This window comes from Aegilops tauschii, chromosome 5 (genome assembly GCF_002575655.3).
Source record: "Aegilops tauschii subsp. strangulata cultivar AL8/78 chromosome 5, Aet v6.0, whole genome shotgun sequence".
Taxonomy (NCBI): domain Eukaryota; kingdom Viridiplantae; phylum Streptophyta; class Magnoliopsida; order Poales; family Poaceae; genus Aegilops; species Aegilops tauschii.
In genome coordinates, this window is record NC_053039.3 from 439,871,296 (window position 1) to 439,897,936 (window position 26,641).

Consider the following 26,641-nt stretch of genomic DNA (forward strand, 5'->3'; position numbering starts at 1 on the left):
GGATGGTATCAATTATTATTTTCAGACAAATTATATTTACTCAAGGATTAATTGTGTCCTATATATAGACCCTATCAATGCGGTCCACACCTAGAGCACTATATTTGGATAGAAATTAATAGCTGCCAGAATTATACGTGGCCTGCTAGCTTTAATTGCCTATGGCTATGCATAATCACAAGTTGTACATTCATATCTCATTTGTAAGACAATAGTTGTTTACTTTGTCACTTACCGGGACCACGATGCTTTTATAGAAGAAACTATCAAAATAAACAGTACCTCTGTGCAATAGATCTATTATGTAATGATCACATTCCCCATAATCACCGGGCCTAGGTTTCTACCCAGCTACTCTTTTTCTTCCTGCAAGGACAACAAAAACAAAGAATGCATATATGAAAGCGTTGATCGTAGAGCATTGATCCTTGCAATGCTGAAAACATTTGAAGGTAATGAGCATGTACCATGTTCAAATTTTAGGATAGAGTTTGGGATCAAGTGGAGAAGATTGATGTGGTAGGCATCAAGTACTGCAAGACAGATGGAAATGGGGGCAAAACTCCCACCAAAACAAAGGTGGAGAAAATCATTGTCTCCCCTTGATGGGTTTGAGTGGGTTCGTCACCTGGCCTAGTCTCACTGGAAGGCAGCAAACACCGGTTCGGGGGAACACCATGGACTAGCATCTCAAGGGTCGATGAAGGGAGAATCAAGGAAAGCGCGGGCACCATGGAAGATGATGTAGCCCTAGAATATCCATGGTCGAAGCCTCATATGTGGCCGACACCGCAGCTGTTGGATATAAGTAGTGCGCCTGCCACCCTCTTCGGGGGACGGGAGGACACCGGTGTGGTATCCGCCGCCATCTTCTTGGCACTCTTCTTGGTGCCCATGGTGGCGGCAAGATGAGAGTCACATGAGGATGGATCAGAGGTCGGAGAAGGGAGAACAGAGGTGAACTATGAGGGAATGTGATGAAAGAGAAAGAGAGGTGCCACCTTTTGACAGGTGAGAATCAAAGCATAGAAATTAATGCCCCGATCCTTGTGGCGCATAACTAGGGGAGTTACCGATCCACCCAGAGTCCAAAAAACCGCTTCCTTAGTTTCAGAATAAGCCACATCATGTTGCCACTTACAGAAGGAGGTTAACACATTTTTTCAAACCAACCCATAAGATGTTTTGGCCACACCTACAACAAAGAAAAAGGAAGAAGTTTTTCTAGTACGCAAAACTCCAGGAGTTACCTTTGTTACACTTGTTACTTGTTACCCGTTACGAATTATCTTATCACAGAACGATCTGTTACTGATAATTTCAGTGCTTGAAGAGAATACCTTGCTAAAAAACGCTTGTCATTTCCTTCTGTTCCTCGTTGGGTTCGACACTCTTACTTATCGGAAGGACTACGATTGATCCCCTACAATTGTGGGTCATCATGCACAGCTTCTCTACTACTAGTATGTTTAGTTTCGACAGTAAAATTCAGTTTCGACAGCAAATTTCAGTTTCGACAGTAAAATCCACTTTCCATAGTTAAATTCAGTTTTGACAGTTAAGTTTAGAGATGAGCGGCTAATGTATTACATCTAGTACTTTTTGGTGATGTATTTTACATCATCTATTGGAGATGCTATTAGAATACCACTTTGGGTTAACTTTGTTTCTCTTGTCCTGCTTCAGCCTCACCGTCCTACACCTCACTAGAGCTGATCCAATGACGAAACCATCCATCACAGTGGAGCAGTACCCTCGTCCCCATCTCTAGACATCTAAGATCTTCTTCCGGGCCTCCGACGGCCACATCAGCCGCAGCATCCTCAGAGACCAATCCAATGATACTGAGAACGACATGGCTTCGCTAAAGAGGTTGTACACTTGCCGCGTCACTTTTTTACTATACATGTAATGTAATATATATTGTCCACTAAGAACACGTAGTAATGAGAAATACGATTAGTTTCTCTCATATGACAAGCAGTGAGGTACTAGGCAAGTTAGCTATCTGTGATGGACTCTCTCCAAAGCCATTGATACGTCCATTTTGCATCATGTTTTCCTACTGTTATTTATGGTTTGTTTAATCAATATAACACTTTGTGGAGTAATTCTAATGCCTTTTCTATCACAATATGCAAGGTTTACGCAAAGAGGGAGAATATCGGCAACTGGAATTCTGGACCTCGAAAGCTATATCAGAGATACCTATTCTGCACATCTCCAAATGAGGTGAAATTTAATGTAGATTTATTTTGGAATATATATAAGAATTATTGGAGAAAAGAAATATCAGAGGGGCCACCCAGGTACCCACTAGGCACCAGGGCGCGCCTACCCCTCCCCCCTGGCGCGCTCTGGTGGGTAGTGGGGCCCCTGGCAAGCCTCCGGTGCCCATCTTCTCGTACATAAGCCCATTTGCCCTAGAAAAAAATAAGGAGAGGACTTTCGGGACGGAGCGCCTCCATCTCGAGGTGGAACTTGGGCAGGAGCACTTTTGCTCTCCAGCGGTGCGATTCTGCTGGAGATACTTCCCTCTGGGAGGGGGAAATTGAAGCCATCGTCATCACCAACAATCCTCTCATCTTGGGAGAACCAATCTTCATCAGTATCTTCACCAACACCATCTCATCTCAAAACTCTAGTTCATCACTTGTGTTCAATCTTTGTATCAAAACCTCAGATTGGTACCTGTGGGTGACTAGTAGTGTTGGTTACATCTTGTAGTTGATGCTAGTTGGTTTATTTGGTGGAAGGTTAAATGTTCAGATCCATTATGCTATTTATTATCCTTCTGATCTTGAGCATGAATAGGATTTGTGAGTAGTTGCTTTTGTTCTTGAGGACATGGGAGAAGTCTTGTCATAAGTATTCATGTGAATTTGGTATTCGTTTAATATTTTGATGATGTGTATGTTGTGATTCCCTTAGTGGTGTTATGTGAGCGTCGACTACATGACACTTCACCATCTTTGGGCCTAAGCGAATGCATTGTGGAGTAGTTATTAGATGATGGGTTGCTAGAGTGACAGAAGCTTAAACCCTAGTTTATGTGCTATTCCGTAAGGGGCTGATTTGGATCCATATGTTTAATGCTATTGTTAGATTTTATCTTAATTCTTCTTTCGTAGTTGTCGATGCTTGCGAGAGGGGTTAATCATAAGTTGGAGGTTTGTTCAAGTAAGAATAGCACCCAAGTACCGGTCGACCCACATATCAAAATATCAAAGTAGCGAATGCGAATCAAACAACATGATGAAAGTGACTAGATGAAATTCCCGTGTGTCCTCAAGAACGTTTTACTTATTAGTAGAGACCGTTCCAGCCAGTCCTTTGCTACAAAAAGGGTTGGGCCACCTTGCTGCACTTTTGTTACCATTACTATTACTTGCTCGTTACAAACTATCTTGCTATCAAACTATCTATTACCGACAATTTCAGTGCCTGCAGAGAATACCTTGCTGAAAACCACTTGTCATTTCCTTCTGCTCCTCGTTGGGTTTGACACTCTTACTTATTTAAAGGACTACAATTGATCCCCTATACTTGTGGGTCATCAGCCATCATTATTTATTTCTGCATGTTGGAGTTGTGCATGTGTTGATGGGCCTGGGAGTTGAGCTAGTAGGGAAGTGGTCTGGGTCCAAAGTAGTAGAAGTAGTATAAAAACATGTTTTGGAGTGTAGGCTTTTGCCTGTTCAAGCCTGCCTACTAGAATCGCCAGTGGTTGAAAGGAAAATTAAAGGAAAAACATGGTAATTGGCCAGTTTCCTATGGTACTACTATTCATGCATTTGACTCAAAGGAATGGAGCAAGGGAAAACTATAGGATTTTTTCCTTTAGTGTCACTTTCAAAGAAAAACCCATAGGAATTTTAATATCCACTTGGCCCTCCTTTTCAAATTCCTATTCATTAAGAACAAGACAAAGTGGTAGTAGCATACTAGCATTATAATAGTACAATTTCTTGTGGTTTGACTTTAATTTGATCATGCTTCTTTGCATTTCTATGAAATTCCAATTCCTGTAAACCAAACAACCAGATTGATAGAAATCTTGTGTTTGCAAATGTTCTGTTTTTGCACGTGCATTCCTATCCTATTCCTGTGTATTTCCTATCCCTGCGTCGTTAGAATCCTCCAATTGAAACGAGCCCTTATAGAATTAGTTCCATTACAGATAGGTGTTAAAGAAAACCTTGTGTAGTTTGTTCCACTCCTACCGCGCCATCAACCACCACAGCTCAGCTGCTCCAACGTCGGAAAGGTCAACCACGGCAGAGATCCCCCCTCCAAACTGTCTTTCGGCGCCTCAGATCTTTTTCCCCGCCGACAACCACCACAACTGCATTATTATCATCAAGTGAGGAGATGACCTTGAGGACTACATGAGTCCGCGAGAGAGGTCGTACTCTTTCGTGTCTACTTACATTATGCATCGCTTAATATTACCTGCTACTTTATTGTCCTGTTCACCTCTTAGACTCTGAGTCAGGTCTAAACTAATGCTCAAACTTCAGTTTTTAAATGGTTGTGGGGTACATATCAGGGCGGCAACAAATAGTAACTATCTACTATCTGGTTAATATCGGGTGTCTACTATCTATTCCATGTTGGGTGGGAAACAAACTGTAAAGGAGTCATTATCTGTATTTCTTTACTGAAGCTATTATCTGCGTGCCATCGGTGGTTTTGGGTATATCCACAGGTCGCTACCATCACTCTGGATTTCTACATGCACTCCTTACATAATATCACTATGTTTTATTCCTATGCATGGTTATTGTACAAATGGTACTGGACATGTAGAGAAAAAGAGATGAGCCTTGCGTGGCAACAAAAGGTCATGCAAACATCGCTCCATGGTGGGCGCAAAGGCAGCCCCCCTCCCCCATTCCAGATTGTAATCAGGAGGAATATAACTATACACAGGGGGATTCAGAGGGAGCAGCCCACTCCTATTTACACCATGAGGTCTTTTCTCTAACTTGGCATGCTTATGTTGGTCATATCATCATGCATATGGCGCCTTGCATTGCTTACTTTATACATGAAATATGTCATTTGCTTAGTTTAGACATGCTTTGTGTGAATGCCATCTATTTTGTTTTTATATCATATACCTGAATTATGCAATGTCGTCTTCTTTAGCCAGTTATCATATATGTGAATTTTGCAATGCCATCCTGCTTAGCCAGTCATCTTATATGTGAATTATATCATGCCATCCTTTTTTATTACGTATTACATTTGTCAACAATGTTAGTACATTCAACTACTCTTCCTGTGCATCAGCAATTTGACACGATGATGGAAAAATGTGGAGTGAAAACAAGGCCTTCAGAGTGGACAGTGGTATCTGACGAAGCACATATCTTGGTGGTTACGGATAGCTCCTGGGAGGAGGATTCAGAGACAGATGACGAGTACTATCCCCCTCCCCCCGAGGTGTATGCTCTAACTTGGCAGGGTTATATTGCTCATATCATGCATATGGTGTCTTGCATTGCTATGTCATTTGCTTAGTTTAAACATGCTTTGTGTGAATGCCACCTGTTTTGTGTCTACTTACCATATATGTGAATTATGCAATGCCATCTTGTTGCAAGGCATTATATATGTGAATTATGCAATGCCATGTTGTTTAGCCAAGGATCATATATGTGAATTACATGCCATCCTTTTTTTTGTATTACATGTTCCATTTGTCAACAATGTTTGTATATTCAACTACTCTTCCTATGCATCAGCCATTTGAATCGGTGATGAAAAAAACTGGAGTGAAAACAAGGTCTTCAGAGCAGACAATGCTACCTGCTAAAGAAGATATCTTGCTGGTTACAGATAGCTCCTCAGAGGAGGATTCAGAGACAGATGACCAGTCCTTTTTTCCCCTTGAGGTGTATGCTCAAACTTGGTAGGGTTATATTACTCATATCATGCATATGTTGTCTTGCATTGTTTAGTTTTTATATCATATACACAATATTGAATGCATCTGCTTAGTTTAGACATCATATATGCGATTGTCATCTCCTTACTTTCTTAACATATAAATCTTGTATTTGAATTATATCATGCCATCATGTTTACATACACAGCATGTATCTGAATTATGGCATACCAAAGTATTTAATAAAGACATCATATAGTTGTGTCATCTCATCCTGTTTACATAGTTATCCTATTTTGAATTATGTCATTCTATCCGTGAATTATATCATGCCATCATGTTTCCATAGACGGCATGTATGTGAATTATGGCATGCCAACCTATTTAATAAACACATCATATAGTTATATCATGGCATCCTGTTTACATAATCATCATATTTTGAATTATGTCATTCTATCCTTTTTATTTAGCCATCATATATGTGAAACTGTGTCATGCTATCATGTTTAGTTAGCCATCATATATGTGAAACTGTGTCATGTTATCCTGTTTGATTAGACAACATAAATGTGAATTATTTCATGCCCTCTTTTATCCATTGCACCTGTCTATCAAACAATGTTTGTACATTCAATTACTTTTCTTGCTTATAAGCCATTTGAATTGGAGGGGGTGATGGCAGTATCTAATTAAGGGAGTAAAAACATGGTCTTCAGAAAAGACAGTGTTACCCATCAATTCAAACAGAACCATGGTTGTACTTGCCCAAGGACCAGCCCCACCACACATAACCCAGATTCTCGCAGATTGTACCCCTACCCAGTTGGATAGAGAACCAGCTACACCCCTTCTAACCCCAACTCGAGCACATGGTAACCCAATTCCAGTTGACACAGCACCATCTCCACCGCATAGCACCCAAGCATGAGCAGTTAGTAAGGCAACAGCAGTGCCCAAGGCACAAGGAACACCACTCTGAACCCCAAGTCAACGCTTAAAGCAGAAGAAGATTGTTCTCAGGTCATATTCCAAAGCTATGGTTCATACTCCTTTGTTCTTGCATCACTGTATTTAGTCATACCAACTAATTTCAAATTTGAAGGATCCAATTGAAACTACAATGGCACAACAGGTATGTTTTAAACCTGTTTCTTTAACTGATTTGTTGTTGTAACTTGCTCTATGTTGATTTCAGTTTCAATTGTGTAAACAGTTAAGTTCTAATGTCATGCACATTACAAGTGTTGTTAGTGTTGTGTAGTTCCCCACACTCATATTCTGTCTATGCTGCTTTATCTTAAATAGATATGATTTGAACTGTGTCACTATCTTGATTTGGCAACATAAACTAGAAAGATATAGACCATACAGTGACCATAGTACATACTTTCATGTTGTGTAGTTTCATATTGTTATCCTTGAAGGAAATATGCCCTAGAGGCAATAATAAAGTTGTTATTTATATTTCCTTAATCATGATAAATGTTTATTATTCATGCTAGAATTGTATTAACTGGAAACTTAGTACATGTGTGAATACATAGACAAAATAGAGTGCCCCTAGTATGCCTCTACTTGACTAGCTCGTTAATCAAAGATGGTTAAGTTTCCTGACCATAGACATGTGTTGTCATTTGCTGAATGGGATCACATCATTAGAGAAGGATTTGATGGACAAGACCCATCTGTTAGCTTAGCATAATGATCGTTAAGTTTTATTGCTATTGCTTTCTTCATGACTTATACATATTCCTCTGACTATGAGATTATGCAACTCCCGAATACCGGAGGAACACCTTGTGTGCTATCAAACATCACAACATAACTGGGTGATTATAAAGATGCTCTACAGGTGTCTCCGAAGGTGTTTGTTGGGTTGGCATAAATCGAGATTAGGATTTGTCACTCCGTGTATCGGAGAGGTATCTCTGGGCTGTCTCGGTAATGCACATCACTATGAGCCTTGAAAGCAATGTGACTAATGAGTTAGTTACGGGATGATGCATTACAGAACGAGTAAAGAGACTTGCCGGTAACGAGATTGAACTAGGTATGATGATACCGACGATCGAATCTTAGGCAAGTAACATACCGATGACAAAGGGAATGACGTATGTTGTTATGTGGTTTGACCGATAAAGATCTTCGTAGAATATGTAGGAGCAATCTGAGCATCCAGGTTCCGCTATTGGTTATTAACCGGAGATGTGTCTCGGTCATGTTTACATAGTTCTCGAACCCAAAGGGTCCGCACGCTTAACGTTCGATGATGATTTATATTATGAGTTTGTGATTTGATGACCGAAGTTCGTTCAGAGTCCCGGATGAGATCACGGACATGACGAGGATTCTCGAAATGATCGAGAGGTAAAGGTTCATATATTGGAAGGCTATATTCGGACACCGGAATGGTTCAGAGTGATTCAGGAATTTTTCGGAGTACCGGAGAGTTACGGGAATTCACAGGGGAAGTTAATGGGCCTTATTGAGTTTTAGTGGAGAGAGGGAAGAAGGGCCACGAGGTGGCGCGCGCCTCCCCCCTGCCCAAACCGAATTGTACAAGGGGTGGGGGCGCCCCCCCTTTCCTTCTCCCTCTCCCTCCTTTCCTTCTTTCCCACTCCGAAAAGGAAAGGGAATCCTACTAGGACTTGGGAGTCCTAGTAGGACTCCCTACACTTGGCGCGCCCCTATGAGGGCCGGCCTCTCTCCCTCCCACCTTTATATACGTGGGCGGGGGCACCCCAAAGACACTCCAAGATTTGTCTTAGCCGTGTGCGGTGCCCCCCTCCACAGTTACACACCTCGGTCATATCATCGTAGTGCTTAGGTGAAGCCCTGCGGCGGTAACTTCATCATCACTATCGCCACGCCGTTGTGCTGACGAAACTCTCCCTCGTCCTCAACTGGATCAAGAGCTCGAGGGACGTCATCGAGCTGAACGTGTGCTGAACACGGAGGTGCCGTACGTTCGGTACTTGGATCGGTTGGATCGTGAAGACGTTCGACTACATCAACCGCGTTACTAAACGCTTCCGCTTTCGGTCTACGAGGGTACGTGGACACACTCTCCCTGCTCGTTGCTATGCTTCTCCTAGATAGATCTTGCGTGATCGTAGGATTTTTTTTTGAAATACTACGTTCCCCAACAATCCTGTCCACTTTACTACTGAACTGGTTTACTAAAATGAGTTTCATATACAACATGCTAAACCTGTGATGTGTCTACTTGTTTCTCTTTTAGAATGGCAACAAAATATTATAGAAGAGTACCCCATTATGCAATTGTAAAGCAAGTAACGCAGATATGGTTCAAGATAGTGAGATATCCCTGTTGGCCTCCAAGAATGCTAATACAAACTATGTTGAAGACAATGAGACAACCCCAAAGTCCTGTCTTGATGTAGTGTTCGAGTTACTGGCCACTACTGTAGGCACAAGCCCTTTGAACTTGCTGCCTAAATCAGTTCAGTTTCTTGAGTCTCAACTACCAGTTGAAAGACATCGATCAGTTGTGTTGTGATAAGAAGCCGAAGGACTAAGGAAGTCCCTGCAGAATTCATATGCATACTTTCTGGTGCAACAGCAAGAGTTGGAGGATTTAAGCACCAAACAAGAGAAAGCTAATAAGCTTGCTAATTTTCTTGCTGGCATGGTTGGTACCTAGGATATTGTTTTCTCAGCTCTTCTAAAGTGGTTTCAGTTATGGACTTGTTTTGCTGCGGCGTTTATTTGCACTGGTGCCCAACTTTGACACCCAATGTATGTAATATGCTGCTTTTTTCCCTATATTTGCACTGTGGCGGACTTTGATGCCTAGTGGATGTAATCTATTTAATCTCCATAATATCCTAGCATTAGTTGCTTGCTTACTTATTTTCTTATAGTCTTCTTTATTTATTTGCTTGTAGTACTGTAGTTCTTTTTCCTCAGTTTGCTAGTGGCCACAATAATAATGGCCAACATATGGGCCATGTAACCATGGCCCTGATATGTCACCAACGTATCTATAATTTTTTATTGTTCCATGCTGTTATATTATCATTCTTGGATGTTTTACAATCATTTTATAGTCATTTTATATCGTTTTCGGGGACTAACCTATTGACATAGTGCCCAGTGCCGGTTGGTATTTTCTGCTTGTTTTTTACATCGCAAGAAATCAATACCAAACGGAGTCCAAACGCAATGAAACTTTTTGTGGAATGTTTCTGGACCAGAAGATACAAGATGGGCCGAAGAAGTACCAGAGGGGTGCCCCGAGGGGGGCACAACCCACCTGGGCGCGCCTGGGGGCCCAGGTACGCCCTGGTGGGTTGTGCCCACCTCGGTGGCCTCCCGCACTGCCTCTTTGCTCTATAAATACCCCAATATTCCAGAAACCCTAGCGGAGTCGACGAAAATCAATTCCAGCAGCCGCAAGTTCCATAACCACCAGATCCAATCTAGACACCATCACCGAGGGGTTCATCATCCTCATTGGTGCCTCTCCAATGATGCGTGAGTAGTTCATTGTAGACCTACGGGTCCGTAGTTAGTAGCTAGATGGCTTCCTCGCTCTCTTTTGATTCTCAACACAATGGTCTCTTGGAGATCTATTTGATGTAACTCCTTTTGCGGTGTGTTTGTTGGGCTCCGATGAACTTTGAGTTTATGATCATATCTATCTTTTTATCCATGAAAGTTATTTGAGTCTTCGTTGATCTCTTATATGCATGATTACTTATATCCTCGTATTTCTTCTTCGAATCTTTGGTTTAGTTAGGCCAAATAGATCGATTTTTCTTGCCATGGGACGAGGTGCTTTGTGATGGGTTCGATCTTATGGTGCTTGATCCCAGTGATAGAAGGGGAACTGACATGTATGTACCATTGCTATCAAGGATAACAAGATGGGGTCTATTTCTACATAAATAGATCTTGTCTACATCATGTCATCATTCTTATTGCACTACTCCGTTTCTCCGTGAACTTAATACACTAGATGCATGCTGGATAGCGGTCGATGTGTGGAGTAATAGTAGTAGATGCAGGCAGGAGTCGGTCTATTAATCTTGGACGTGATGCCTATATAATGATCATTGCCTGGATATCGTCATGATTATTTAAAGTTCTATCAATTGCCCAACAGTAATTTGTTTACCCACCGTATGCTATTTTTCTCGAGAGAAGCTACTAGTGAAACCTACGGCCCCCGGGTCTCTTCTTTATTATATTTGCCTTTGTGATCTATTTTTATTTGCTTTTATTTTCAGATCTATTGAACCAAAAATACAAAAATACCTTGCTGCAATTTTTACTTATTTATTTTTATCTCGCGTTCCCGTGAGATCTATTTATCCAATCTACTACAATTTTACCCCATCTACTTGCCAACATCTGGCGCCGTTACACGAAAGGGATTGATAGCCCCTTTAATACATCGGGTTGCGAGTATTTGTTATTTGTGTGCAGGCGCCGTTCACGTAGTGTTTACTGGTTCGATAACCTTGGTCTCATCACCGAGGGAAATACCTACCGTAGTTGTGTTGCATCATCCCTTCCTCTTTGGGGAAATACCGACGTAGTTGAAGCCGCATCAGGCCCACCTACGGGCCGTAGGATCCATGGTCCTCCTACGGGCCATACAAACCATTGGCCTCCTACAAACCTTATGATACATGGGCCTCTTACAGGCCGTTGGATCCATGGTGAAATCACAAGTGCTCCCTGGGTGATTTTGGTAATTAATGTCAACATATCGTTTGGTGGACTGATAGTTTTATCAAGTATATTTCAGATAAGTTCGATAGTGGAGTAGCAAGGACAAGAGGATGTGGAACCCCTTCTAAATGCTAACGACAAGGATTGGCAAAAGCTCAACACTCTTCATTTCTATTTTGGTGATCCAAGATCACATTGAGTCCATGGGAAAGCCAATACTATTAAAAGGGGATGAGGTGTTGCTTAATGGTCTACTTGCTCAAATGCTTAGTGATATTGCTCCAAAACCCTCAGCCACTTTCTCCATACAAATATGTCAAAATCCTAAACTCCAACTCGGCTATACCGATACTTTCTATCCGGAGCCACCGAGTTCATCTTGACATAGCCACTGCCAGAAACCCTAACAGTTCGGTCACACCGATACGGATCTCGGTCTCACCGAGATGGCCTTGCCAGCGCTCTGGGACTTGTTGCATTCACTTTGGTCCCACCGGATTTATGCAATTGGTCCCATCGAGTTGGCTTGACAGATTCTTTGTTGCTCGTTGCACTCACTTAGGTCCCACCAAGATGATGCAATCGGTGCCACCGATATGAAGTTTGGCCAAAGTCCTAGCACATCGGTCCCACCAAGTTGTTCTACTTGGTCCCACCGAGAATCATAACGTTCATAATTTTGTACAGATCGGTGCTACCGACTTTACTAATCGCTGGCACCGAGATGCAACAAAAGTGTGTAATGGTTAGATTTTGTCTGGAGGCTATATACCCCTCCACCCCTTCTTCTCATAGAGGAGACCCATCAGAACGTGCCTACACTTCCGCCATCCATTTTCTGAGAGAGAACCACCTACTCAAGTGTTGAGATCAAGAGATTCCATTCCAACCATTTGAACCTTGATCTCTAGCCTTCCCCAAGTTGCTTTCCACTCAAATCCTTCTTCCACAATAGCCAAATCAGAGAGAGAGAGAGAGAGAGAGTTGAGTGTTAGGGATACTATCATTTGAAGCACAAGAGCAAGGAGTTCATCATCAACACACCGTTTATTACCTTTTGGAGAGTGGTGTCTCCTAGATTGGTTAGGTGTCGCTTGGGAGCCTCCGTCGTGATGTGGAGTTAAACCAAGAAGTTTATAAGGGCAAGGAGATCACCTACTTAATGAACATCTACCCGAGTGAGGCAAGCCCTTTGTGGGCGATGGCCATGGTGGGATTGACAAGGTTGCTTCTTCGTGGACCTTCGTGGGTGGAGCCCTCCGTGGACATGTGCAACCGTTACCCTTCGTGGGTTAAAGTCTCCATCAACATGGACGTACGATAGCACCACCGAGCGAAGTCTATTTTAAACCTTGAACTCATACAGCTCGTCGAAATTGAACCCTAACCTTTCAATCCCTGAAGTCCATACCCTGTACTTATCTATCCCAGTCAATCTCGACCTCATACCTGTTTGGCGCACCCGGAAAAGATCGATCCACCAGTAATCAAAGTCTTCTATCACTGACTACACTGGCCCACATGTCATATTTATCTTCATCCTCTGTTTCCAACCCCCTCCTCTCTCCTGAAATCTGCACCTCTCCGACAGCCTCTACCTTATGCACCTCCTCGCAACTGCCCTGCAGCTCCCGTGGCTGGATGCCTTGACGCTCGAGCACATCACGTCGTTCAGGGATGGGTGTGGCCCGGCCAGTGCAGGGCGCAGTTCTTGCCACGCACGGCATCCAGGCCGGCCGAGGTCGCCGTGGCGTCGGTACTTCTATCCAAAATTCAGATCCTGAAGGCGTCCCACGCATCTCCTCCACGCCCAAGGACTACAGCGCTGCCGCGGAGCTAGCACTAGCTTCTGAGTTCTCTACTCATCGCGTACCTCCGCCTCTACTAGCTAGCTCACAAGCCATTGCTCAATTTATTTTTTGTATTTTTTTGGCAAGAACTGATCCGGCAGCCACGGGGATGGGCAGTGTGTGAGGGTGTAGGATGCTGCCTCAAAGGATGGGTTGCCGGAGCTCGCAGCTGGATAAGGAGGGCGTGTGTCCCCAGTGCCCACGTCCTCTGCTGGGAGCCAAGAGAGAGAGAAAGAGAGCAGGATAGATAGACGCCGAAGATGGATATGACATGTGGGCCCGTGATGTCAGTGAGAGAAACGGGCTATCCCGACCGGGATTGTACTTACAAACAGGTCTTGGGTCGATTTGGGGTTGAGATTAACCGGGATTAACGAGTATAGGGTGCCAATTTTCAGGGATAAGAAGGTCGAGGTCCAGTTCAGACACTCTCTACAAATTTAGGGTTTAAAATAGACCTCACTCTAGCACCACCTATCGGAACCACACCACCCCCTCCACACAAAATCTAACCATTACACAAAATCACCTAGTTACTCTTTCCGCTACCTATACTCTTGTCGTGCTTGCTTGAGATGTACTGGATGCCCTTTTACATGTTCTAAACTTAACCTTAACTCGAAGAAATTAAAAACTACCACTTTTACTTGTTAAGGGTCTAATCCCCCCCCTCCTCTAGACCCATCTTCTCGATCCTTCCAATTGGTATCAAAGCATTGGTCTCCATTGCTTTGGTTTAATCGCCATTGGAGGAAGATGGATGAGTCTACGTTCGGGAGTATTAGACGTAGAGTGCCTATTCTTGATGGGGAGTTTTATGGTTCATGGAAAAATGAGATGCTTGAGATTTTCAATGAATATAATTTGAACAAGTATATTCTTAGCCCTTATGTGCCTCCCATTTATCCTTTGTATCCTACCCTAGATGAGTATCTTGACATGGTTCGCAATCTTAGGACTATTGATCCTATCATTAGAGGATTATCTACAAATTTGCTTGTTTGCTTACCAACCTTTGAATGCGCATATACTACATGGAATTATCTTGAGGAACGCTCTCCAAATTATTCACTGAGAAATCTTGATGAGATTCTTCAAAAATCCATTGCTTTTCATCAGATGAAGCCTAGTGATCCCAAGTTTGATGAATGCTTATTTGAGCTCCGTGATCTTATGCGTGCTGAGGGTGATGCTGGAATCATTAGTAGCATCATCTCGGAGACAATTAGAATTCATAAACTTCAACAGTATCATGATCATAAATCTAATGAATCACTTGAACTAGGTGATGATCACATGCATGGTGATGATGATGACATTGAGCATGGTTATTATGATGAAGACGAAGAAAGTGATATTGACTATGAGGAGACTATGAGGAATCTTACTCTCATGGCGAATCTTCGAAATTACATATCCGTAGGAAAAGAGTGGATTCTTGATAGTGGATGTACCGATCACATGACCGGAGATAAGACATGTTCCATGAGCTTGCCAAAAATGATGGTATGTGCAAGTATGTGACTTTTGGAGACAGCTCCAAGGGTAAGGTGCTTGGCCTTGGTAAGGTGGCCATATCCAATGATATCTCTATTCAAAATTTCATGCTCATTGAATCTCTTGGTTACAATCTTCTTTCCGTATCTAGACTAGCCGACTTTGGTTTCAATGTCTTGTTTACCAAGTAGATTGCCAAGTGTTTCGTAGAAATAATTATAATATGGTCTTTACCAGTATTCGTAGAGGTGATCTATACATTGTTTATTTCACTAAGAGAGCCCAACCTCGTACTTGTTTAATTGCTAAATCTTCTAAAGGATGGTCAAGGCATAGAAGGTTAGGTCATCTTGGCATGCGAAATCTTGGTAAGATTATTAAAGCTGATCATATCCTTGGTGTTAAAGATGTTATATTTGACAAGGATAGACTTTGTAGTGCTTGCCAAGCAGGAAAACAAGTTGGAGGAAGTCATCCCGTGAATAACATCATGACCACGAGAAGACCACTTAAGCTACTTCACATGGATCTCTTCGGTCCCAATGCTTATAAGAGCATTGGTAGTAACTCTTTCGGTTTAGTCATTGTTGATGATTTTTCAATATTTACTTGGGTGTTCTTTCTTGATGACAAATCGCACTTCGCTAAGAAGGCCCAAAATAAGTTTAAAGTGAAGATCAAGAAGGTTCGAAGTGATAATGGAACGAAGTTCAAGAACTCCAATTTGGATACTTTTCTTGACGAAGAAGGGATTTCACATGAGTTGTCGGCTACATACACACCTCAACAAAATGGAGTTGTCGCGAGGAAGAACCGGACAGTTATTGAGATGGCGAGAATGATGCTTGATGAATACAAGACGCCAAGACACTTTTGGGCGGAAGCGGTTGAGACAGCTTGTCATGCTACGAATCGACTATATCTTCACAAGCTTCTCAGTAAAATGGCATATGAGCTACCCACCAGTAACAAACCCCAAGTTGGATACTTTTGAGTATTTGGCTCAAAGTGCTACATTCTTGATAAGCATCATTGTTCAAAATTTGCTCCTCAGCCTCATGAAGGTTTTCTACTCAGTTATGGCTCAAAGTCTCAAACATACCGTGTCTACAACAATTTCACCTAAAAGGTTGAAGAGATGGTAGATGTGAAATTTGATAAATCTAATGGCTCGCAAGTAGAGCAATTGCCAATTGATGTAGGAGACAAAGACCCCTCGGAAGCAATTCAAGATTTGTCCATTGGCAAAATTTGCCCAACGGGGGTGAAGGAGAGCACTTCATCCATACAAGTGGAAGCCTCAACTTCACATCAAGGTGAACCACAATTTGACGTGGAGGCATCCACAAGTGGAACACATCAAGACAAAGGAAATGAGGAAGTACATTAAGATAATCCACCTCGACCTCCTTCTCCACCTCCACAAGCGAACGACAACGCCAACAACAATGAAGAAGATGATGATGATGATGAGGATGTTCCACCACAAACCAAGCAAAAGATCTCTCGAGTTAGAGCAAGAGTCTCAAAGAATCATCCCGTTGAACAAATCCTCGACGACATCAATACCGGGAGAATTACTCGCTCTAAAACTTGTCTGGCTAACTTTTGTGAACACTACTCATTCATTTCTAGCATTGAACCTATGAAGGTAGAAGAAGCCCTTGAGGATCCGGATTGGATAAACGCTATGCATGAAGAGCTCCACAACTTTGAAAGGAACCAAGTGTGGACATTGGTTGAGAAGCCCGGCGATAAGCAAAACATCATTGGTACAAAATGGGTGTTTCGGACTAGCAATATGAAGATGGACAAGTTGTACGCAACAAGGCTCGTCTCGTTGCTCAATTATGGACTATGGTGAGACATATTCCCCCGTTGCTAGACTTGAGTCCATTCGCATTTTACTTGCTTATGCCAATCACCATGATATCACCTTATACCAAATGGATATTAAAAGTGCTTTTCTAAATGGTGAAATCCAGGAGGAAGTCTACGTTAAACAACCTCCCGGCTTTGTTAATCCCAAGAAACCTAATCATGTTTACAAACTTCACAAAGCTCTTTATGGTCTTAAACAAGCTCCTAGAGCATGGTATAAATGCTTGACTAAGTTTCTTATTGAAAAAGGCTTTGAAATTGGGAAAATCGATTCTACACTTTTTACTAAAAGGGTTAATGGAGAATTATTTGTGTGCCAAATTTATGTGGATGATATCATATTTGGTTCTACTAACCCCCATTTTAGTGAAAATTTTGGAAGGTTAATGTCGGAGAAGTTTGAGATGTCTATGATGAGTGAACTCAAAATTTTGCTTGGTTTGCAAATCAAACAAACTAAGGAAGGTACCTTTGTTTCACAAACAAAGTATACCAAGGATCTTTTCAAGAAGTTCAACATGCAAGAAATCAAAGGTATGAAAACACCCATGCCTACTAGTGGACATCTTGACATGACTAAGGATGGCAACCCGGTTGACCAAAAGGTTACCGATCTATGATTGGTTCATTATTGTATCTTTGTGCCTCCCGTCCCGATATTATGCTAAGTGTGTGCATGTGTGCACGATATCAAGTGGCTCCAAAAGAATGTCATCTTAAGGCCGTGAAAAGGATAGTGAGATATTTGATTCATACACCAAATTTTGGCATTTGGTATCCTAAAAGGTCCTCTTTTGATCTTGTTGGCTATTCCGACTCAGACTATGCCCGTGACAAGGTTGATAGAAAGTCCACTTCGGGTACATGTCAATTTCTTGGTAGATCCCTTGTCTCTTGGTCCTCCAAGAAACAAAACTTGGTATCCTTATCCACCACCGAAGCGGAATACATTGTCGCGGGATCATGTTGTGCTCAATTACTTTGGATGACCCAAACTCTTAAGGATTCTGGGATACATGTGAGACATGTTCCATTGCTTTGTGACAATGAGAGTGCTATTAATATTGCACACAATCCCGTGCAACATTCTCAAACTAAGCACATTGAAGTTCTTCATCATTTTATTCGTGATCATGTTGCTAAAGGAGATATTAATCTTAAGCATGTTCGTACCGATAAGCAATTGACGGATATCTTCACTAAACCGCTCGATGAAAAGACATTTTGTTGTTTGAGTAGTGAGTTGAACATCATTGATGCCCAAATTTGGAGTAGAGACTCCTTGGATACATGCAAGGCATGAGCCCATATGACTAATCCTTGATATTTCTATTATGATGATGATCATTTATCTTGGATACATTTGCACCCTTGCATGTTATCTAACCCTTGTAGGTACTTCAATGAGCCTCAATCCATGAGATTGCAAATCACTCACATCTTGAGCAATCTCTACATCACCAAGTATCTATACTTTGCTTGTTGAAATCAAGGAAGCATGAACTCATTCAACATATCCTTTGATAATTCCTATATAATAAATTTGGCTCTTATCAATTTGGATACACAAGTGCTATTCCTTGCAAGACTAACCCATGTAGGAATATGAGCTTCAAAATCCAAAGGATGCCTCTAACTCTTGATGGACTACATCAACATTGAGCATCTACCACAAGTACAACTACATGATCAAGTTCAACACCACAACCCAAGGTAAGTCATTCCATCTTAGAGAAGCTTTGCTCCAAGACATGAGCCAAAGTAACTCAACAAGATGAGAATACATCAAGACTCTTAAATGAAAAATGGTAACCCCATTTTGAGCTTCACGATGAGTATGACCTATGATCAAGTGATCTCACTTGACTCCTAAGTCAATATACTCTAACGTAGGTGACTATGTCATCGACCACCCCTAGATGAAGTTCTCTAGTGTTCTTTTCTGGTTGGTACATTTATTTTGCACTTCTTCTTACTATTGTGTTTCCCTTCTAAAACAAAAAAAACATCATCAAGATTCTTCCTATTTCATTTCTTTTTCTGTTTTGCATTTTGTAAATTCATTGCAAATCCTATCAAATTCCTTGAAAATCTTTGTGAAAGTTCTATTGCAAGTGAGCTGAGTTGACAAAATCTTTCCTATGCATTGAACTCGGTTCCATCGATTCAAGCCTACCGGCCAGACCAAAGCACAAGGTCTACTCGAGCAACAGTTCATCGGTTGTACTGAAACGGACTACCTCGGACTCACCGATATGCACCTTCAGTGACTCTGCTATCTCGGAGTCACCGATTAAACTGGATCAGTGCCACCGATTTCACTGCTGAGAAAGTTGTTTGCCATCTTAAAGTATCTATCTCTTATCAGCTCCACTCAATGATTCTTTCCCTCTACCTACATCTTAAGCTGCATTCTGCTTAGTTGTGACTCTCAAGAACCTCACTCCCTTAACTCATATCCATGAACACTACCCTTCTTGGAAATTGATGTCAAAGGGGGAGAGAGAGTGCACATCAAAGCTTATCTATATAACAAGAGAGAGCACATCAAAGCCCTTCTAAGAGAGATGCATTTTCATAAGAGGAGAGAATTCACATATCTTTGAGAGGGGAAAGATATGTCAGTCATATTTTAATCCTTAATTTGCTCTGAGCATACTTTACTATAATATCCTTTTGCTCTGATTTTATCTTACCCTACCTACTCCCATTATCAAATGTTAAATTCAAGGGGAGAGGAAAACTTATGTTTTGGGAAGAAAAATCCTTGGAATTTATTGCAAATCTTTAAACCTTTGGGGACATGTCTACATTCAAGCGAAGTACTCACCCTATGGTACTCATATATTACATGTCATCCCAGTCTTGGTACTCTTGTGGACCTTGAAATCTTTCTTGCTTGAAGTTCTCTTCTGTTATTTAACCATGTTTTCTCAAGTCTACTTCTTTAAGAGTCAGCTCAAGAACCACAAGGTAAGTTTGTGCATCACACTCATGTGCATGATGATCTCCTGCTTTTGAACATATTGTTTGCAAGAGAGAGTCATAAACATGAAGGTACACCTCACTTCACTTTCTGCTTTGATGCATATAGCCAAGATACATGTAACTCATTACTTGCCCTGTCTTGATGTGCATTCACATGTTGTTTCAATTCTATCATTACATGATTGCACATATATAGGGGGAGCTTATGCATGTTACATGTTCTTCCAAAGCTTTACTTACTACTCCTCATATCATTTACTTGAAGCTTTGATGTATGTTGTCATCAATAACCAAAAAGGGGGAGATTGAAAGCACAAGTGCTCCCTGGCTGATTTTGGTAAATAATGTCAACATATCGTTTGTTGGACTAATAGTTTTATCAAGTATATTTCAGATAAGTTCAAAAGTGGAGTGGCAAGGACAAGAGGATGTGGAACCCCTTCTAAATGCTAAGGATAAGGATTGGCAAAAGCTCAAGACTCTTCATTTCTATTTTCGTGATCCAAGATCACATTGAGTCCATAGGAAAGACAATACTACTAAAAGGGGATGAGGTGTTGCTTAATGGTCTACTTGCTCAAATGCTTAGTGATATTGCTCCAAAACCCTCAGCCACTTTCACCATCCAAATATGTCAAAACCCTAAACTCCAACTCGGCCCTACTGATACTTTCTATCCGGAGCTACCGAGTTCATCCTAACATAGCCACTGCCAGAAAGCCTAATAGTTCGGTCACACCAATATGGATCTCGGTCTCACTAAGATGGCCTTGCCAGCGCTCTGTGACTTGTTGCATTCACTTCGGTCCCACCGGGTTTATGCAATCAGTCCCACCGAGTTGGCTTCACAGATTCTCTGTTTCCCGTTGCACTCACTTAGGTCCCACCGAGATGATGCAATCGGTGCCACCGAGATGAAGTTTTCCCTAAGCCCTAGCACGTCGATCACACCGAGTTGTTCCAGTCGGTCCCACCGAGAATCCTACCATTCATATTTTTGTACAGATCGGTGCTACCGAGTTTACTAATCGGTGCCACCAAGATGCAACAAAGTGTGAAACGGTTAGATTTTGTGTGGAGGCTATATATACCTCTCCACCCCGTTCTTCTCATAGAGGAGACCCATCAGAATGTGCCTACACTTCCACCATCCATTTTCTGAGAGAGAACCACCTACTGATGTGTTGAGATCAAGAGATTCCATTCCAACCATTTGAACCTTGATTTCTATCCTTCCCCAAGTTGCTTTCCACGCAAATCCTTTTTCCACCATAGCCAAATCTGAGAGAGAGAGAGAGAGAGAGAGAGAGAGAGAGAGAGTTGAGTGGTTGGGAGACCATCATTTGAAGCACAAGAGCAAGGAGTTCATCATCAACACACCGTCTATTACCTTTTGGAGAGTGGTGTCTCCTAGATTGGTTAGGTGTCGCTTGGGAGCCTCCATCGTGATGTGGAGTTGAACCAAGAAGTTTGTAAGGGCGAGGAGATCGCCTACTTCGTGAAGATCTACCCGAGTGAGGCAAGTCCTTCGTGGGCGATGGCCATGGTGGGATAGACAAGGTTGCTTCTTCGTGGACCCTTCGTGGGTGGAGCCCTCCGTGGACTCGCGCAACCGTTACCCTTCATGGGTTGAAGTCTCCATCAACGTGGACGTACGATAGCACCACTTATTGGAACCACGCCAGAAATTCTCCGCGCCTCCATTGCGTTTGCACACTCCAATCCCACCCCTTTACATTCTTGCAAATTGCATTTGTTACTCTTTCCGCTGCCTATACTCTTGTCATGCTTGCTTGAGATGTATTGGATGTCCTTTAACATGTGCTAAACTCAACCTTACTTGAAGAAATTAAAAACTGCCACTTTTAATTTTTAAGGGTCTAATTCCACCCCTCCCTCTAGACCCATCTTCTTGATCCTTTCACATGGGTCGTACTGATCATGGACCAAAATTTGGGCCGTAAACGGGACAAAATTTGGGCCGTAAACGGACCAAAATTTGGGCCGTAAATGGACCAAAATTTGGAACCGTCCGTTTATGGGCTCAGGCCATAGTGGGTCGTTAACAGGCCGTAAGATAGCACATGCTGAATTCTATTGACGGGCATAACGGGTCGTTAATGGGCCATAATACATGACAGGATGAATAAGGCCCAAGGGTTAACGGGCCATAGACGGGCCGATTATAACCACGGGTTGAATTTGGCCCATTAGCGGAACAGGCCAGTAATGGACCATAAGTAATCAAGGGCCGAAAATGAGCCTAAGAATACATGGGCCTTAGAAGGCCGAAAGATAACACGGGCTAGAAACGGCCCAACTGAATCATGGGCCATTAATGGGTATAAAGCAATTTACTGTTTATTATGGGCTAGAGTCACCACGGGCCGTTAAAGGGCCCAGAGATACAAAAGGCCTAATGGGTCGAAAGACGTCATGGGCCATGCATGGGCCGAAAGTGACAGCGGGCTGAAATTATATTGGACGGCCCACATGACGCTACTGGGCCCAATTCGAAAAGGCCATAACGGGTCGTGAGTTAACGGGCCGTAAATGGGCTATATGCGAACAGGTCGTTAACAGGCTTTCCATGGGCCGGCTCGTTAACTTTTGACCAAGTCAAACAGCCGGCCTTTTTAACCTGAATGGGCCACTGTTGGGTCGTGCCACGTGTTGACGTATCATAAGTGCCTCCTGTAAATTGCACGATTGATATCTGTCCCAACACGGAGCTGACACGTGGTTCCTTGGGCCAATGAGAATTTTACACGTGGAAAATTGTCATTGGTCATGGCTGTTAACGGGTGATCAGATCCAAAACCGGACCCGATAGCTTAACGGCGACCCGTTACGATGGATGCCACGTGTGTGTTAACCTTGACGAAAGCACTTCGATAACGCCTATTTATCGTCATGGAAGTGGACACTTCCATGATGATAATTTGAGTATTGTCATGGAATACTTCTACGACAGCACAGGTATGACTATCTTGATTCTGTTATAAAATCATCATGGATGTACATGCATGACAGAAATCATGACCTACTGTGACAAACACGTATCATCACGAGTGTTTTTTTTCTAGTGCATCGATGGCGCACATATCGACACCGTACACGGCCACACATCAAGCCAGCGACAGTGCACGTGTACACACCTTATGCAGCCACATATCAAGCCAACGACGTCCACGTGTCATCTTATGATTGGTCCACGTGCCATCCTACGATTGGCCCACGTCTCGTCTTATGGTTGGCCTATTTGTGGTGCTGATGGTCCAGATGTCAAGTAGCTGACAACACACATGTCGAGCTACTATTGGTACATGTGTCAACTTCTCGAGATGCCTCGTGGAAGCAGCCCATCATGCGACGTTTCGCATGACGTCACGCTAAACGATAAAGTTGACGTCACGCGACAATCCGGAAAGGGCAATGATTGGCCTAACACACGTGTCAACACTGTCCCGACACGGTGGCAGCTAGTCGTGGCGTTTTTTTTTCTTCACGGCTAACCGGGTCAGGCAGGCCTAAGGTCTAGGCAGGCAGTCGAAACTCGTCACGGATCCATGTCGGTCTCGTAAAAACGTCGTACTTCCAATCTACGACGGAAGATTGGCAACGGTCCTCAAGACCATCGCTATGATATATGACTTCTACCACGGGCCAAAGCAGTAGCAAGTCGGACGTGTTGTAGTGAAGAAACAAGACTCCAATTTATTAAATCCAATAGGTAAATTCTTACATGAAGCAAGCGTGTTGTAGTGAAGAAACAAGACTCCAATTTATTAAATTCAATAGGTAAATTCTTACATGAAGCAATTCTTCCGTGAAGCAGTGGGAAATAATTTAAAAAACGCATGGCTTACAACATTTACATGCACCATTAAAAGGCCCAACTTTACAAAAGCCAGTATGAAAACCCTCTTCCCCACATGTTTCTTGGCATTCGTCGTCCTGTGAACATGCACCTTTGAACTTGCCACTTGGTCCTTCACACAAGTCCTCTGGACAATGTTTATGGCCTTCTGAATTTGAAAACTCATACATCAACATAACAAAATGGAAATAAGGCATGCACTCAAAAAATCTAAAAATGCAAACAACAACAATTTGACTATTTTGGTGGAAGTAATTTCAGGTAAAGCAGATTAATAGAATTTACCCGCAGCCATCACGAGCAACAGTAGCATCGCCATGATGATGAGCGGGCGCAACTTTCGTGGCAACTCCATTCTCACAATAGATGTCAATTTTTGTGAGCACTCTCCTGCTCGTTACTTTGAGATCGAGAATGGTGGCACCTCATAATTCTTATATACTCATAGAGTAAACGCCATCGACGCAACAAGCGCCATGTGGCGGAGGACAAATGGATCTAGATCCTATATATATACATATTGGCTAATGTTGGCGCCTACAAGTAACCCCTATATATGTAACTACCTAAAATTAGTTTTGAATAACCACCCGGCGAGGGTGGTCAGCAATCTCTCATTCTATTCTCAAAAAAAGAAAGTTTTGAAATGCACCTCGGGAAAAAAATACTCCCTCCGATCCTGAAAAAGTGTCGCAACGCTTAATACAATGTAAATTTACAATTTAGCCCTTCGCCCAGCTCACATCTCCCCATATCTCTAGCTCGCCTAGCACCATGCTCATCTGCATCTCGCCCAGATCCCCAGGCACGTGAACTCTTGGCGGGACTTCGAGCAGCAACTTCCGCGCCAGCTCCTCCTCCGGCCTCCGCGCCTCGGGCTAGCTACTCCTCAGGCCAGCTCTTTTTCCTCATGTGCCTATGCGCCTTCGTGCCATTGATGGATGCATCTTCAAGTGCAGGTTCATGTTTGGCCTCCGGATCCTCCGCGGCATCATCTTCCTCATCCGTCTCCGGATCGTCAAGTGCAGCGCATTCTTCCTCCTCAGCCTCAGGTACTCCTGCACAAGATGTCGCAGAATTTAAATAAACAGTGCCTTGTAGGAATACAAGACTTGAAGAAACTGATCGAACTGTGAACTATATGAATACTTGATGAAACCGCTAAAACAGTGCTTTGTATGTGAATACTTGATGAAACAGTGCTCTGTATGAATACAAGACTTGATGAAACTAAATCATCAACTGGATGTCAGTTTCAAACTGAACAAAATAAATTCACTGCACTGCACCATGTTATACTGCATGAAGAAGATTCAACTGGAGTAGTTGGCTGTCAGTTTCAAACTGAACACTACTCCATGATGTAGTTGTAAGTGTTGGAATTTCGCCTACAGGATCGATCACATCCAATCACGATGAACACGTGCACGCGAAAACTGATAGCCAAGGGCTCGTATCGTGCCCTTTCTTTCTCTCTTCATTTTCTCCTTTTTCTCCCACGGTGTTACAAAAGACTCACGGCCTATACATATATATATGCATCGTCCTTGCTAACAAGTTAGCCGACTTGACCTAGATATCCTACTAGGACACGCACATGACTCAAGTCCTAACCGGACTCTCCTAATCTAATTACACGGCGACGTTGATCACATGCTTTCCTACACGGTCTACTTTCGAACACAACTAGACCAAGTATTACTAGGATACTACACAAGACTCTTACTTTTGCTATGACTAGGATAAGATTACCAACAGTAAGTATTGCACGTATGCAGTAGCAGTGCCCACATCGATTTGCATCCATCAGTTCATCCAAACATGCATGCTCTGTCCGACCATTTTTGGGTGAAAAGACTGAAATTTTGGCAAGATGGACCTCACAGCAGCAGCAGATCGGGCAGCATCCCCTGGTAGACGAGAAGTTCTTCCTCCCCGGCGCCCTCGTTGTCGCCTTGTCCAGCAGAAAGAGGCACGATCACGGTCGCCGGGGATCTGGACCGGGCGCTCGGGGAACTTGTCGGAGCAGGATTCTGTGGCAACCGGCGGCAGGCATGTCCTCCTGCCTGAGGACGACCTGGTGGCCTGTCCTCTGCGCTGCCTCCTCGCGTCCGGCCTCGCGGACACCGGATCCGGTGCGTCCGGACTCGCAGCCGAGGAAAGGTGGAGGGGAGGGCGGCGGCGGAGCAGAGAGAGGGAACGCAGAGCGGGTGGAGTGCGGCTGCGGGCGTGGTTGACTCCCGTGTCTCGACAGGGGTGGAGTGCGGGTTGAGGAAAAATGGGCTGTTTTGCAAAATTACAACCTCTCTTTTTCATATCGGAATATAACAAAATTACAACTTTTCTTTTTCATATCGGAATATAAAATGGGCGCTTATAGGCGCCGGTCGACCGGCGCCAGGTTCGGCCGATCCACTGCCCACCGCATGATTTGCCCCAATAATAACTATTGGATCTCGTCTTCAACCTCCAGCCACGCAACCCCCATCCTCTATCTCTTCTTCCTACGACCATCAAACAGCAAAAAAAATTCCTCTCACGCCTGTCCAACTCGCTGCCCCTCGGTGCTCATGCGCTCGTAGCAACTACGGCGCACGTCCCCTTTGCCGGCTGCTTGCAGCACCGCGGCCCGCCCCGTCACTCCAAAGGTCGCTGTTGCAGCAAAATGACTCGCGCCCCTCCAGCTTGTTGCCCCCTGCTCCGCGCCGTAGTAACAACTACAACGCACGTCCCCCTCACCGGCTGCTTGCAGCACTACGGCTTGCCGCGCCACTCCAAACGGCCATCGTTGCAGCAAAATGCCGTTGCCGCTGTCGGTGTCTTCTTGAACGGTTGTAGCAATCGTCAAGACCGGTAGTAGCAAAAATCGACACCAGTTGTAGCAAAAAGGCTGTCGTCGCTGTCGCCTCCGTCGGTGTCCTCGTGAACAGTTGTAGCAATTGTCAACAC

At 43.2% G+C, this 26,641-nt stretch overlaps 1 long non-coding RNA gene across 1 annotated transcript; it reads right to left on the minus strand.

Moving 5' to 3' along the window:
• Nucleotides 1-23,634: 23,634 nt before the first annotated feature.
• On the minus strand, nt 23,635-25,965 carry LOC109780650 (uncharacterized). The gene is made up of 3 exons (XR_005757844.3): nt 25,572-25,965; nt 23,978-24,750; nt 23,635-23,840 (listed from the first exon to the last, which is right to left on the minus strand). It is a non-coding gene; the product is annotated as an uncharacterized lncRNA (long non-coding RNA).
• Between the last annotated feature and the right edge of the window lie 676 nt (nt 25,966-26,641).